This window comes from Montipora capricornis, chromosome 6 (genome assembly GCF_036669925.1).
Source record: "Montipora capricornis isolate CH-2021 chromosome 6, ASM3666992v2, whole genome shotgun sequence".
Taxonomy (NCBI): Eukaryota; Metazoa; Cnidaria; class Anthozoa; order Scleractinia; family Acroporidae; genus Montipora; species Montipora capricornis.
In genome coordinates, this window is record NC_090888.1 from 25,718,510 (window position 1) to 25,733,509 (window position 15,000).

Sequence of the window (15,000 nt, forward strand, 5' to 3'; positions counted from 1 at the left end):
CAGAAATGCGGTGCGGGATAAGCAGACAATTCTTAGCCCATTTATTGAAAACACGTTCCAAAACGTTGGGGGATATTCCAAAGTTTAATTTTCAGCTGAAATAGTACCTTTTTTAACTGACTTTTGGTGAAAATTCGGCAAAGAAGTCTGAGCAATGTAGTTGTTTCTTCCGGAAATTGATCTTTCCCCCTCAACGGAGTCTTAAAAGACCGAAATCATATGCTTTTTAAGTGCTATAAGAGCGGCTGATTTTGTAAGCAGTAAAGCAATCTTAGCCGAGAAAGCTTAAATTGTAATTTAGGGGTAATTTTCGACCACATTTTTTGGCTAAAATTAAGCTGCCAGTGATAACTTTCTGACAGAGGGAAGATTTTCCGTCTTAAATAAAGAAAACTTCCCTTAATACAGCCTAGCGGGTTCGGAAATTTCTGAAGCCAAGCATTAACATCATTTTATTAAGGGAATATTGAAACCAAGATTACTTAGTAATGATTTTGGAAAGTTGTCCGAGGAATTTTTTGCCTGGATTCGGAAATTTCTGAAACCAGTATCCACCAATCTCATATTTTACGAGTGGTAAAGCATTTCCAACTTACAAGCTGATCTGAGTGGGCGATGATGAGTTCAGAATTTTCTGAAACCATCTGGCCGGAAATTGAATGGCCATGTATATGTTTTCTTTTGATCACTTTAGAGCCATATTCCAACAACGTGCGTGAACTGTCATTGGTTTCGGAAATTTTCGAAACCAATGGCAATTCTTGTTGAACCCTGTTCAAAGGTGGTTTCGAAAATTTCTGAAACCAACGCTGAGCAAATAGCTTTCGAATCACCCTTGTGTTCGAGGGTGGTTTACTTTGCGAAAAAAAAAATTACCCTCAAATAATAATTAAAAAAACCTAGGCTATTTTAATGTATACTGACAAAAACCGACAATGGTAGCGGAGACGTCTTTAGTGGGACATTTTTTGCAGTCACCACAAGAGACTTACATTCACACATCAGCACCTAAATAAAAAACCAAGGCACTTCAATCTTGCCAAGTCAATTACATTGATAGTGATAAATGAATTATAATGGAGCGGTGAGGACAAAATTTAATAAGCTAACGCACCAAATTAATACCAGGCCAAGCAAGCCGTTCCCCTGAACTGCGATGCAATTTTCCAACAGTAAGTCAGCCCCTCGATGAAAATATTCCCAAAAATTAAATTAGGTTATTGTGTTTTGTCTGGCGCCGTAGCTAAAGAGAGGCGAAAAGTCCCTTTGTCTAAAACGATATTATTCACGATCAGTTTCCCACAAATTGAGCCCTCACTAGCTGTCGTTAGATAAATTAATCTCAATTCAGATTTTTCAATCTCGAATACTCCTGCTGTAGATATTTTCTAGTAGACGGCAAGAGTTTATTGTCATCTGACAGAGAAAATGAACAAAGAATGATACACGTTTTAGGAAGCTCGTCTATCCAAGGACTCCAGGTTCTTGGAGCATTTTGAAGCCTCCACTTTCCTTTGAAAGAGCCTTGCCAGTAATGAATCTTGATGCTTTCTTCTTCAACTTCCAACACTTCTCCAATTACTGGCACTTTAATTATCGCAGTCATCTAGGTGAACTGTGACAAATGTCCCCAATGTAATTTCGGACATTCAGTTTTCTACAGTCAGGACAGGATTTGCTCTTTGTGCTGGAGGTACATACCTTCCTGTGTAAACCTGAAACAGCAAAGCAAGGGGTTTACCACCTATATATCTTCGTGTTGTGTCCAAAAATGATAGCAGGTTATACTGATGAGCACATCTGGAAACTCTTTAACTGAAGACATTTTGCTGCTTAAAGGCTAATAGCTATCTGCCAGTACTGGTTTTCTGTAGTTAAAGGGAGATTACCATGCAGTGCCTGAGTTGATAGCTAGGTGACATGCAGTAATCGACAGTAAAGTATTTCTAGAAAACAATTAACTGAGTTTTAAGGATAACCAAACTTTGTGGAACTTACTGAGCGGGTCTGGTATGGTTTCGTTAAAGCGTCCTCAGTTCATCTTGGACAGGGACCAAGGTCACGGAACTCATTCTGCCAGTTATAATTTATATGTAGCACCTTAACCCCATAGGTATGACCTATGTTGTTGTTTGTCAGATAGAATTTTTTTTTTCTTGTGGCATTTGTTTATCCAATTTGTGAACACTTAGGCACAAATGTTTGCTTAAATCTTTCATGTGTCGTCTTGACAAATTATTTTCGTAACGTCTGTTTAAAAGACGGAGAAATGAGTGGATCGCACGAATTGTAAAAATGTTTATTTTCAGAAGAACGATAAATCACACAACTGTTTAATTAATCATGATTTCACTTTGAGCTTCGTAATATCACGCACGTTAACATACATGTACTTGACCTCGGTTGAACAAATCCGTCAGATAGACACTACACAAATCGACCAGGCTTGATGTAGCCGTAATTTTTATCATCAGTCTTTTGTAAAAGTAAATGGTATCTCAGACAAGCGATTTTGTCTTCTTTAATGGCATTAAATAGACCAAGAACCTCGACAAAAAGCATTGCGCATAATATTTCCCTATACTTTTTTTAGCTTTGAAAATTTCGACAGGCTTTGAGTTTTTCCTTCCATGTTATTTTCATTCTTTCTTATCATTGACTCTACAAATTCTTCGGGCGTCTGTTACCTTTTTATTAATTTGTCCACTTCTCTCCAATTAGTATCGTCCTTTGCATTTTGTATGTGGCTGGCACTTGCAACATGAATACTTATAACTGTTTTTGTAATCCACAGTATTTGACTACCCTTCTTTTGACCTCTTTTGTCAATCAACCCTGGCTTAACGCCCTTATCATCGCAGAAGATCTTTTCCAAATCTGGCCATAATAAGTGGTCGCACCCCTAATGTGACATCTTCAATACATAACTTTTATCCCATCCAACTTTGATCTTTGGAAAACGTTCTTACAATCACCTATTTTCTTATTTTTATCTTGAGATTTTCACAGCATTAATGCACCTCGTGATGAGGATGTTTTTAATATTAAACCCTTTTTCTGCTTTTTCGTGGCACTCCTGTTTAACCTGAACACAATGTTGACTTTCTTGTGATAAAATTCACTTATTGTGGCTCCTTGAAAAGGTAGATGTTCTCGAACAGAACTTTGCTGTAATTCTGATATATTAGAATCGAAATAGAGAAATACTGTAGCCCCAACAAAGACATAGACATTTATCTTTACGGTGGCTGTCTTGCAAGCAGGTAGTGTCTGCAAACAACAACAGAGTGCCCACTTTAGTGATTGTTATTCAAGGCAGCCTCGGGCTTCGCAATTAACGTCTATTCGATTTGGAGCGTAGAGAGCAAAAAACTACGCGGCAGGATTTTACTATTATGAAACCATGCAATTGCAGTACGATTTTACCTTGAGTTTCGATGGCACTTTCTCCACTTGCTCCTCCTTGCGTCATTGATTCATGGGAATCTTCATCAAGTTCTTCTGATGGCCTGAAACCCATATCATATCATCCTCATCCTCTTCACTTTCTTTCAAGCCACCCTTTTCTCCATATTCCTCTGGATCACTTTGATCAGAGTCAGGAAGGAACAGTGAGCTGGATGCTGGGCTGATTAATTTAGCAGAAAGCTGTGATGTTTAATTGCCATTTAATGGAGGCGAAAAGTCACTTTCCGAGTCCGGTTCCAGGCAATCGCAGGATGACGAGAAAGGAGAAGAAGGACCTGGATTTTCAAGTTCGCTACTTGCAAGATTCATTTGAGACAGTGTAGTGCGTTAACGCTCTAAGATAGGAACCGTGCGGCTGGCCTCTGTGCGTACTTCACCGTTGCATGCATGTCGCCAAATAGAGTGACAACCGGAAATATCGTGAGAATATGTGGTTGAGTTTATGGTGACACCGAATGGTACTTTACGGGAATGAACATGCAACGACCTCAATTTTTTTGTGCGAATAAAATGTAAGGAATCTTGGTCTGTAAGAGGTTAGGAAATCGCTGCTTGCGAGATTCACTGGAGGCGATGTAGTGCGTTAACGTTAACGCTCTCAGAAAAGTACCGTACGGCTGGACTCTAACCCGACTTAAACTAACAGTGCGTACTTTCAGCGATACATGGCGCCAAAGAGGGTAACAACAGGAAATATCGTGAGAATATGTGGTTGAGTTTATTGTGACAGCAAATGTTACCTTACGATCAACATGCAATGACCTCAATTTTTCTTTTGTCCGAATAAAAAGTGAGAAATCTTCGTCTGTAAGAGGTTAGGAAATCGCTACTCGCAAGATTCACTGGAGAGGGTGAGGTGTGTTAACGAGTCTAAATCGTATGTTCGTATTTCCATCGTTGCATCCATGTCGCTAATGCGAGTGACAACCGGAAATATTGCATTGTCGATAATTTACCGATAGCTGAATTTATCATGACACCAAACGGTACCCTTGCGGAGATGAACATGCAACATAAAAAATGATGCAATGCACGAGTTTTAAGCACAAATAAAAACTAACAAATGAAGTATGAAACGAAATTTGATAAGCCGAAAAAGAAATTAGATCTTTGATTCGCAAAGCCCTCCACCGCAAGGTGAATGACCCATTCAATCTCACACGTGACACTGGTGACATCCATCGGTCATGACGTTGATAATCATGGGTGGGAATTTCTTCTGTCCTTCTGGCACGAAAAAGAAAAACTTGAGAAGTGGGAAATACTAAACTTTGTTGAAGGTTTTTCGTAGCCCGGCGATTCATGTTTGGTTTTCAAAAGCATGACAAACGCTTAATGTCGAGAGGTAAGACACAGGAATCAGTTGCATTATATTTTTCCTTCTTGGAGCAAGGAATGTGATTCCTAGATGTTTCCTCTGTAAATGAAACGACATTGTTTTCCGCACGCCATCTTGGTTCTTGCGTGTTTTTACAAAACCACGGATTCTCAACAGGAGCAATATAAATTGGGGTGTCATTCGCGTATCGTTACAGACTGTTCTTAGTCGAGGTGTTAATCAAGGATCTTGTTTTTTTTTCCAAATTGTAGTTAAGATATTTTTTGCAACGTGCGAAATTATGAGCAAAGGTAAAAATGGTAAGAGCGACAAACCCGAGACAGGAAAATGGTGGTTTAGACTTAACGATATTTATACAAAAACGGAAAGGGACATTAACTGGCGGCAAGGAGATGGCAAATGTTATCGCTGTTGCTGAAAGTTCGGATACCTCTTCTATTAAGGTACATTGCTTACTTATTTTTCTGAATACTGTACAAAGAACGAAAAGAGAAGTGACATCATTGGCGTATTCAGGTCTTTTCATTCTACAGGTCATGTTCTCCAACCTATCTGCCGGTGTAAGGCTACAATTGTAGATTTAGGCAAATTCGACATCCTTGCAAACGATTTCTCGAAACAATTTATGGATTACACTGTTTCCAGTCGTCAGTTTGCTGACAGATTTAAACGGATTCAAAAAAGCAACCAAACAGTGGATGAAAGGCCATCACTTTCTCTTTCTCCAGTGGTTTCAGACGTTGGTTTCTCAAGGGGGATCGCAAGATCGTACTAACGAGCCAAGTTCTCACGATGGCAAACGGAAACCTGGCTTGGAGGTTAATGAAGAGCCCAGAAATTCGAAGAGAGCAAAGGTAGATGACCACCAAAGAGATGAAACAGATGGGGCGTGTTTCATCAAAAAGTAGAGAGAATGTTTTCTATCCCAGGTATGTTGAACGTGACTATCGTCGTAGCGTAATAAGAAACCAGCTCACTTATCATCTATTTTGCGAATTACTGCTATCGAAATGCTCAAATATTCATTTTGTGAAATACAGGTTTAAATTTCGTTTCGTTTCCTCTCGTTTTGCAAGTTACAGTAAGCCGTTTTAAACAAATGAAAACCTTTTAATATTCTAAGTAACAATGTAGTGGTTTTCACCTTGACATAAATTCTATAATCAAAATCGAGGTTTTATAATTTTTTATTTGGACTACTTTGACAATATAAATCTAGAATTAAGCCTTTTTGCAAGTTTCCAGTGCCGTAGCGTCTTTCGTTTTAGAGCATTTTAAATTTCCGAGTTTTCACCTTGCGTGACACACTAAGATAGTGACTGTCTGGTTCAATTTTCAATTGTCGACATATTTGAAGTATTGGGAGATTGTGCCTATAAGTGTGTATACCAGCTCACGAGAGAAAAGAAATTGTTTTCATTGCAAAGTGAATTCTAGATGTATCGGAGTAAATTCTAGTTATAGTGTAAAAAGAGAAAACACCCCGTGCAAAACACACATGCATGTGTGAGGAACTTAATGCGGAGTTGCCGAAAGGAATTCAAATTTTTCAGTTACTACGTTTATTGCAACAGCTCAGAGCTGCAATTGCTTTTTACTGGATTTATGTATGTTAGACTAGCCAGGGTTATCATTCTAATAATATACACGAAAAAATTACTCAATTCTGATTGGCTGAGAAAGGAGTGCAGCTCTTCTGTAACACGAATGCAAAATGTGTAACACGAGTGCAAACTTGTAACACGAGTGCAAATTACAAAGGCTTTCTGATTGGCTAAACACACAAAAGAAACCAACAAGAACCAATCAGATTAGAGCTGTTTCTATAGCAACATATTGGCGGAAATTTTAAGATAAGACGCGGAGGAAAATGGCCGGAGTTTTCAGCAAACAACGATTTGGTTTTGCGAGCGAAACAACGATTGAAGAGCTAAAAAATTTTTCCAAAAACCCAAATACAGTAAAGAGTACGTCTTTCTGGCTGAATGTATGGGAGACGTGGTGCAAACAGAAAAATATTGTCAACAAAATCGAGGAAAACGAGCCAGGAAAACTAAACAAGCTACTTGAATCATTCTACGCTGAAGTAAAAAACAAAAACGGTGACGACTACGAGCCAGACAGCTTAAAAGTGATGATAGCTGCACTTGATAGACATTTAAATGAGAAAGGATACAAGTTTTCCATCATAAGAGACAGGGAGTTCCACTCTTCCACGCAAGTTTTAGAGGGGAAAGCTCGGCAACTTCGCCAATCCGGTATGGGCAAACGTCCAAATAAAGCCAGAAGTTTAACTGAGGAAGAAGAGGAGGTGCTGTGGGAGGGAGAAAAATTTGGCTCCAAAACTCCAGAAGCGCTTATTTCTTCTATGTGGTGGCTTTTGACGCAGTTTTTTGGTCTCCGCGGTCGTCAAGAGCACCACGCAATGAAAATGGAAGATTTTCAACTCTGCAAAAATGACGAAGGTATGGAGTTCGTGCAGTTTACCGAAGGTCCAACGAAGACCAGACAGGGCGGACTGCAGAGCAAGAACAGAGATTTTCAGCCACGAATGTTCTCTGTTGGAGGAGAAAGGTGTCCGGTTGCTCTCTTCAAGCAGTTTGTCGAGCGAAGACCACTTAACATGCGATGGTCAGGTCCTTTCTACCTCAGTATCAAAAGAAACCGAAGACTGAATGACAACATCTGGTTCAAAACTCAACCAATGGGCGTAAACACCATTAGCAACATGATGAAAACAACTGTGGCGGGTACTAGCCTTGAAGAAAGTCACAAAAAATTTACGAATCACAGTGCTAGAAAGACAACAGTGAGCAAGCTAAAGAAAGCAAACGTTGAACGCTCAGATATAGTGAAGGTCACAGGCCACCGAAGCGTACAATCCCTTGACGATTACGATGAAGCCGACGAGGAAGAACAACGACGACTCTCCAGTGCAATATCCAAACGGAATTATGAAAACCCCGGTGCTGAGAAAAAGCGAATGGCAGTTTCCGACATCACGACAACTGCGGCTCCACTCGCTCCGGTAAACACGAACATGCCAGTACCACACACATTGGCCGGCCCATCGATGACAGCGACGAAAGAAAACCAATTCCCACCATCACTTTCAGGTTTTCAAACTCAGAATTTCTCTGTAAATCCAACCATGATGAGGTCCCAGGGACAGACCATGATGAACACGTTCAACAACTGTCAAGTGTCTTTCATCATTGGCCGCTCGAAGCGAGCTCCTGAGATTTCAAAACGACAGCCCAGTTCTTGTAAACGCCGAGCGTTCATTATTGAGGATGATTCTGATTGAACGTTTACTTTTCCTAATTATTGTAAAGCGAGTTTTCTTTACATAAATTTAAAACGCTTGAAAGGTTTTAAATCAGTCCTCACACATTTCCAAGTTCTAATTTGAATGATTTTGAAAGTGTCGGTCTTGTAAGTTTGCATTTGACAAACGTTGTAATTTGTTTCAGCCAATCAGTTGAATGAACTAAAAAAAAGCGCGCCCTGTCAAAATTTTTTTGTTGTAGTTATGTTTTTCGTGTATATTATTAATAAGTAATCACATGATTTTTCTCGTGCAATTTGGAATAAATAAGCACTTGTAAATTTTTCAAAGGCCACAAAGTGCACTCGCCCTACGGGCTCGTGCACTTTTGTTGGCCTTTGAAAAATTTACTCATGCTTATTTATTCCAAATTGCACTCGAAATCATGTGATTACCTATACTAATCTTCTAAGATGTATTCACTAAACAAATGTAGGCCAAGAATGGTCACTCAGCCTCAGGAAAAATACATTTAACGGCCATCACTGAACTAGTAAAGTAGAATATAAATCAGGAATCAAAAATTATTAATCTTAGAGAGTTATCGAACTCACCGATATAAATATATCAGTACTCTAACTCTCTCTAAGTAAATAAATTAAATCACACGCGTTTCGAACGTGACACTTCAGATTATGTTTCTTGCGAAGATCGTCCACGTTCTGAGGTAGAGTTACTGAGCAATAAGATATTTCTTTGTCAGTTTATCTAGCTTTTATGGGCAAGAATATGTGCTGATGTCAGGCAACGAATACGTGTCAAAGATGACGTTACAAATTTCAATTAACAGCTTTTTCCTAAGATGTTTCTTGGTTTTATCATTTTTAGCATCAGCAGCCAAGGCAAGTCTCAAACGCCGGAAGAAATGAGTTGTCGTGGATTCAGACGAGGAAACTTTAATGAGTATAAGACAAAGCTTGGAGCAGGATGTGCTTGAGGAAGATAACAGTGAATAGGCGAACACCGTTAACGAATATTAAATTTCGAAATTCATGATGTGTTTTCTTCTTTGAACGGATATAAATTCAATGCAACGTTGTAAATAAATTATTTGTGATACCGGAGAAGTTATGCCGTTGTCTTAATCCTATACCATAGAGAATAAGAGGGATTCCGCAAATTTCTAAAACAAGTTGTGTCGCGATTAATAGCACATTTACCGTCACATTAATCTTAGTGCAAAGGTTAGTGGCTCCAGTGTCTTTGGACATTGTTAGGACAATTAACTCGTTTCGGAAGTGGTATCGGAAATTTCTGAAACCATCTATCATTGAAGCTGGTTTCAAAAAATTTCGAAACCAATAATCGCTAATTTCCCTCACCTTCACGTGTGGTCAGCTGCAGGGGTTTCAAAAATTTCTGAAACCGGCAGTGGTTAACTGCCCTCGTTTTTAGCAATAGCCAAGACAAACTGTTTCGGAAATTTCTGAAACCAGTAACGGGTAATTGCCGCTCCTGTTAAAGTTATGGTGAAGACAGTGGTTTCGGAAATTTCTGAGGCCAGCCTTCACAATGTCTTCCAAAGTTATTTTTTCGAGCCACCCACAAATGGAGATGACATGGTGTACGACTGAACGCTATCGTTCAAATGAAAGTGAACGGTAAATACTTGGACAAAAAGTGGACGAGAGGGATTTTCCCAGCCGAAAGGACATTTTTGGCGGCCAGATAATTCACTTTCCTCGAAATATCAGCCGAAAATAAAAAATCCGTCAAGGATTCAACACCGACAACCGATTTTTGTTAACTTTAGAATATCCCCCAAGGTTTTGGAACGTGTTTGAACTAACCAACTAATCACAAAACAAAAAACAAATGTTTACACTGTTTAGACACCAAAAAATCAAACAAACTGTATACGTTTGATGCGGCCAAAGTAAATTGAATAAACAAAACCACTTATAATAACTGTCAATTACTAGGAAAAAACAACTAAAATCGTTACGAGGAAAAGGATTACAGGATTTCAATCAAAATATAAAAAAGAACAAAATTTAACTGTCCGCTTGTAAAAATCCACAATGAAACTTGTTTACTGTTCAGCGAATATATACTTGCTACTTTGCATATCACACTTTCTTGTCATAGTCTCATGCCGGCACTTAAAACACACTGCCGACAAACGCACCTGCGCTTGGGAATTCAAGAAACCATTTATCTTCTGTTTCATTACGCTTTGCTGGATTCAGGCAAAGATAAATGAACAATTCTTGAATTCCCCGCACCCAAAAAAACTGACAACAGAAATGCGTTGCGGGATAAGCAGACAATTCACAATCAGTGGCAAAAGCATAAAAGGATACGAGATAAGGCAAAGTTCATTAAGCAAACATCGTTAAGCCATCAGAATTAATAGGGCAAATGTAAATCTCTCCATACTGCTGCATACAACACAACTCGCGCAATGTTTATCGAGCAAAACACATACTGAAAATCAAACAGCCAAATTTCTAGATACCACAAGGGTATTTTCCAACGATTCATGGACATAACCATCTGCGGCTTGGATACTGCGCCAACCACCATGCCTACGCCATACTCTCCCAGAAACTCCGCTGCGTGCTGCTTGGGAAGCACCACCTGAACGAAGGCTATGTAAACCAAATTCGTTTGAGTCTAAACCAAGTTCTGAAATCATCTGGCGAAACTGTTCCCGTGCCCGGGAATATGACAGGGGAGCTTGTCGCAGCTTGTACCCGGTACCCAATTTCTGGCAAAGGCAAAATAATGGCTGAAATGGTTGACGCTCTGCGCGCTCAAGGAACAACTCTAACAGTTTCACTGGACAAGAGCTAGAAGGTAAACGAGCAATTTTAACCACAGACCCCTGACGGAATTGATCGTTCTTACGTCTGTCTAGGAAAACAGACATGTGGGTGGCGCAAAACTTTAAGTCACAGGCACGAAAGTCACGCAGCTCTGACCAACGTAGGAAAGCAGAAAAACCAAGCGCAACCAGCGACACGATTTGTAACTTCGGTAGAGAAGCACGAGGGTGACCATGGGAACGAATCAGCGCCCTGACGTGATGAGATTCAATAGGCTGCTTTTTCTTAGATGGCCCAACCAGGAGGCGTTTAAAACCAGCCAAGGTCTGAGAAACGAGCGGATCGTCAACAGGATTAGGACACCCAAGCTTCTTATGTAGCCATGCAATGCCATAAGCTGCTCCAAGGATTGACGAGCGAGATAAGCCACGGTCTGAAAGACTTGTTAAGTAGAGAGCAACTGCGGTTGGGTTACACTGTAAAGGACGAAACGAGTAAGCTTTGCACCAGTCAATCCATCGATTGGCTGCCCCTCCATACGAAGACACGGTTGAAGCGGCACAGTCATTAAGTATGACAGTCTTTAACAGTTCTACAAGCCTCTGAATCTCCACGTTGCTCCGTTGGTAAGGCGACAAGCCTAAAGCGAAAATCAACAATGTCAAAAACATGGCACTTTAAAAACAGGAACAACATCCAAATGCTACACAGCACTAAACGCGCAAGATACACATCGTCTGAGGCGAAAACTGCCCACATGGCAAGCTAACACAGCACCAGTACACACTCCAACTCATGGAGGCTTGGCCCACTCGGCGTCAACTGGTAAGCAAATCCGCACAACGGATAGGAGTCCACTTGACTCTAAAATGAACACACTACTGTGTCGGCACTGCCCTCTCGGCTTGCTTCAGCTGCACAACTCGTGCGCACTAGTACAGTTCCAAGTCCACTGACTTGCACAGAGCAAAGGCCCACACCTAGGCCAAGAGGCTCAGACAAAACAAAAGCAAATAATTAGGCTGAACAACTCGTTCAAGGTACTCATCTAATACCCGAAAACGTTCTAAGGCAAAAACTAAGGAAATACAATTCTCAAAGCAAATACCCTACACGAGGGAATACCATGCCCGAAAAAATCCGCAGCTGCGGATTCAGGGAGAAAAGTAGACTCATGTAAAGGAATCTCCCGCCAGTCAAGAACAAAAGAGTGGAAAACCCCGGGGCTTCGAGACACCAACGGCCACCAATGAGCAGATTGCCAAAATGGGCTAATGAGAGTGCCCTGTTCTTTACCCACTTTCATGTGACTGATAACCCTGGAAATAAGGAAGACTGGGGGGACCAACCAATTGTTTTCCCCTCCCCAGCTGACGGTAAAAGCATCACCAGCTTCGGTCCCAGGACACCACCATCGGAAACAAAACCTGGGCAACTGAAAAGAATTATGACTCGCAAAACGATCTACGGTGTGGGATCCCCACAGAATATCAAACTGGCGAAAACGGACAGGGTTGAGCATGCAATCATCGGTGTCGACAACTTTCGACCAATAATCAGCTTTGAAATTAAAGTGGCGAGGTATCCACTCCGCAGAAAGGCGAATACCCGCTACATGGCACAAATTGTAAATGGCAACCGCTTCTTTTTACAAATGAGGTTTTCTACTGCCGACGGACAAAATACTGCAGACGCTCTGACTTTCAGATCTATGCTTGCACTCCTTGCCCGCTAAAAGACTGGAAAACGACTGAAGAACAAATCTAATAGCACGAATCTCGCGGAAAGAAGAGCTGCATAGGGCCTCGGAACCCAACCAGTTCCCTCTAGCGACGTGCGTACCAAATTGCACAATTAGTCCCGCCCAACCCACATTGCTGGCATCAGAGTGGGACAAAAGCTCTATCTTCGGGGAGGGCCTCCAGATTGGTTTGCCGCACAAACGAAAGAAATTACCTCTCCAAAAACTAAGTTCCTCTACAGCTTCACGCGTTAAAGCGATCTTGCAGCTAAGGCTATGAACACTATTAAGGACTGCGTACAAGGCGCGGGTGCGCAAACGCACAACCGGACCCAAAGCGAGCTCCATAGAAATAAGGGTACCCGTAATACGAGACACATCCCTAGCCGTGGATGAAACATCGTCAAGAAGCAGTGAAACCAGATTAAACAGGTGATCAATCTTGCCTGGTGGGATACTAAATTCTCCTTTGGTAAGGTCCAAAATAAAGCCTAAATGCTCCCCTTTTTGGCGCGGTTCAAAATTGCTCTTTTCCTCATTCACTAGCAGGCCAAGGCGATCAAGATCGCCTCGCACTAGTTGCGCGTCCTGAGAACACGAAGCTTTACTTGAATCGGCGCTGATACCGTCGTCCAAATAGACAGAAATCCTAATGCCTTGCGACCGCCAGTGTGCAACAACTGGTCTTAGCAATTTGGGGAAAACGTAAGGAGACGTACTTAAATCAAAAGGGAGCGAACAAAACAAAAAATAGCGCGGCTTTCCATAGAAAGTAAACGAAAGAGCCAAATACTTCCAATGCTCTTGAGAAATGTCAACATGATGGTAGCCATTACGAAGATCGAAAGTAAAAAACCAATCACCTGGCTGAAGAATTTCCGCCACGACTCGGAGGTCTTCGAACTTAAACTTACGCTTGGCTAGGTGCTTGTTAAGAAAGCGAAGGTCAAGAATCAATCGAAATTTGCCATTCTTTTTAGGAACTACACCTAAGGGACTGCAAACATGAACTTGGTCACGCTTGACTTCCACCGCGCTACCCGCCAACAACAAGGAGGCAGTGTGGCCCAGTGGTTAGGGCGCTTGCCTTGAGATCCGGAGATCCCGGGTTCAAGACCCGCTCTGACCACTCGTTGACACTCAATTAAGTATGTATTGTAGTGTATTGTATTGTATTGTATTGTATTGTATTGTATTGTATTGTATTGTATTATTGCTCGATAGCCTCCCAAACAAAAGCCCTATTATCAACAGCGCTTTTATGATTACTAAAGAAATACTTCACTGGAATTGAAACAAACGGTAACTTATAACCGCTTTCAATGACACTAAGAACAAAAGAAGAGGCCCCAATAGAACGCCAAACATGCAGAAATTTGAGCAAGCGGCCTCTAATACAAGATACTAAGGAACCGTCTGTGTCAAGTTCAGCCTCGCCGCGCTCCGAAAATTCGTCAAAATCAGAGTCAGCTAGTCATTTAGCGGAAGAGGGAACCTTACAATCCTTGATGAAATGGCCTGCTTTGCCGCAACCAAAGCAGCGATAAACAGAAGCTTTTTTCTCGGGTACAGGATTAACCAAAAGCTGACCGACATCCGGGCGACAATCCACGATTCTATGTGACAGGCCAAAATTTACACTGAGACCGCTTTCGGAAGATGTAGACTGAGACTTAAAACGAGTCCCCATTTTGCTTCTCAGGTTATTTTTTCGATTTCGCTTCTCCCGAGACCTCTCTGCTTCCTTGCGCGCGACACGTAGTTTCTTTTCTTCTTCGTCATTTTTAGTGAGCGGGTCCGCCTCAAAATATTCTACCACGTCCCAGCCATCCCGGTCAGCAATAGAAATAAACTTATTTCTGTTATCAAGGAGTGACATAACTTCGTTGGCAATCTTAGTGATCGCGTCATCCGCCCCAGCCTTCTCTAAAATCTGATTGAACTTATCCTTGACGTCAGTGTTAAACTTGAACTGTTTCTTATTACTCTTATATTTGAACTCGGGCTCTTCCTCTGCAGACTTGCGTTTTAGTGAGTCGAGCTGTTCCTTGACAACCTTGACCGCCTCCTTCTTCCCCTCCAGTGCCTCTAAGATTTCCTTCGCCCAAGTTGGGGGCTCAGGGCTGCGAGAAGCGGAACGACTTCTACGGTGCGCACGCTCGCGGGTACTCCTTCGCGAAGGCGAAGAACTAAGGCCAGAACCGCTTGAAGCTGCAATATGTGAACGAGAGCTACGACGGCCTGAACTGTGATGTTCTCTTCTTCTGGACGGCCGGGCAACAGGGTCTTCAATGTCCGCGTTGACTCTCAAAACATTAGAACGAACTGAAGCAGGGCGACCACGACGGCCCCGCGC

The 15,000-nt window shown here is 41.5% G+C and overlaps 1 long non-coding RNA gene across 1 annotated transcript; it reads right to left on the reverse strand.

The window, feature by feature from the left end:
- Positions 1–1,083: 1,083 nt before the first annotated feature.
- LOC138050393 (uncharacterized) lies at positions 1,084–4,300 on the reverse strand. The gene is made up of 2 exons (XR_011132601.1): positions 3,427–4,300; positions 1,084–1,715 (listed from the first exon to the last, which is right to left on the reverse strand). It is a non-coding gene; the product is annotated as an uncharacterized lncRNA (long non-coding RNA).
- Between the last annotated feature and the right edge of the window lie 10,700 nt (positions 4,301–15,000).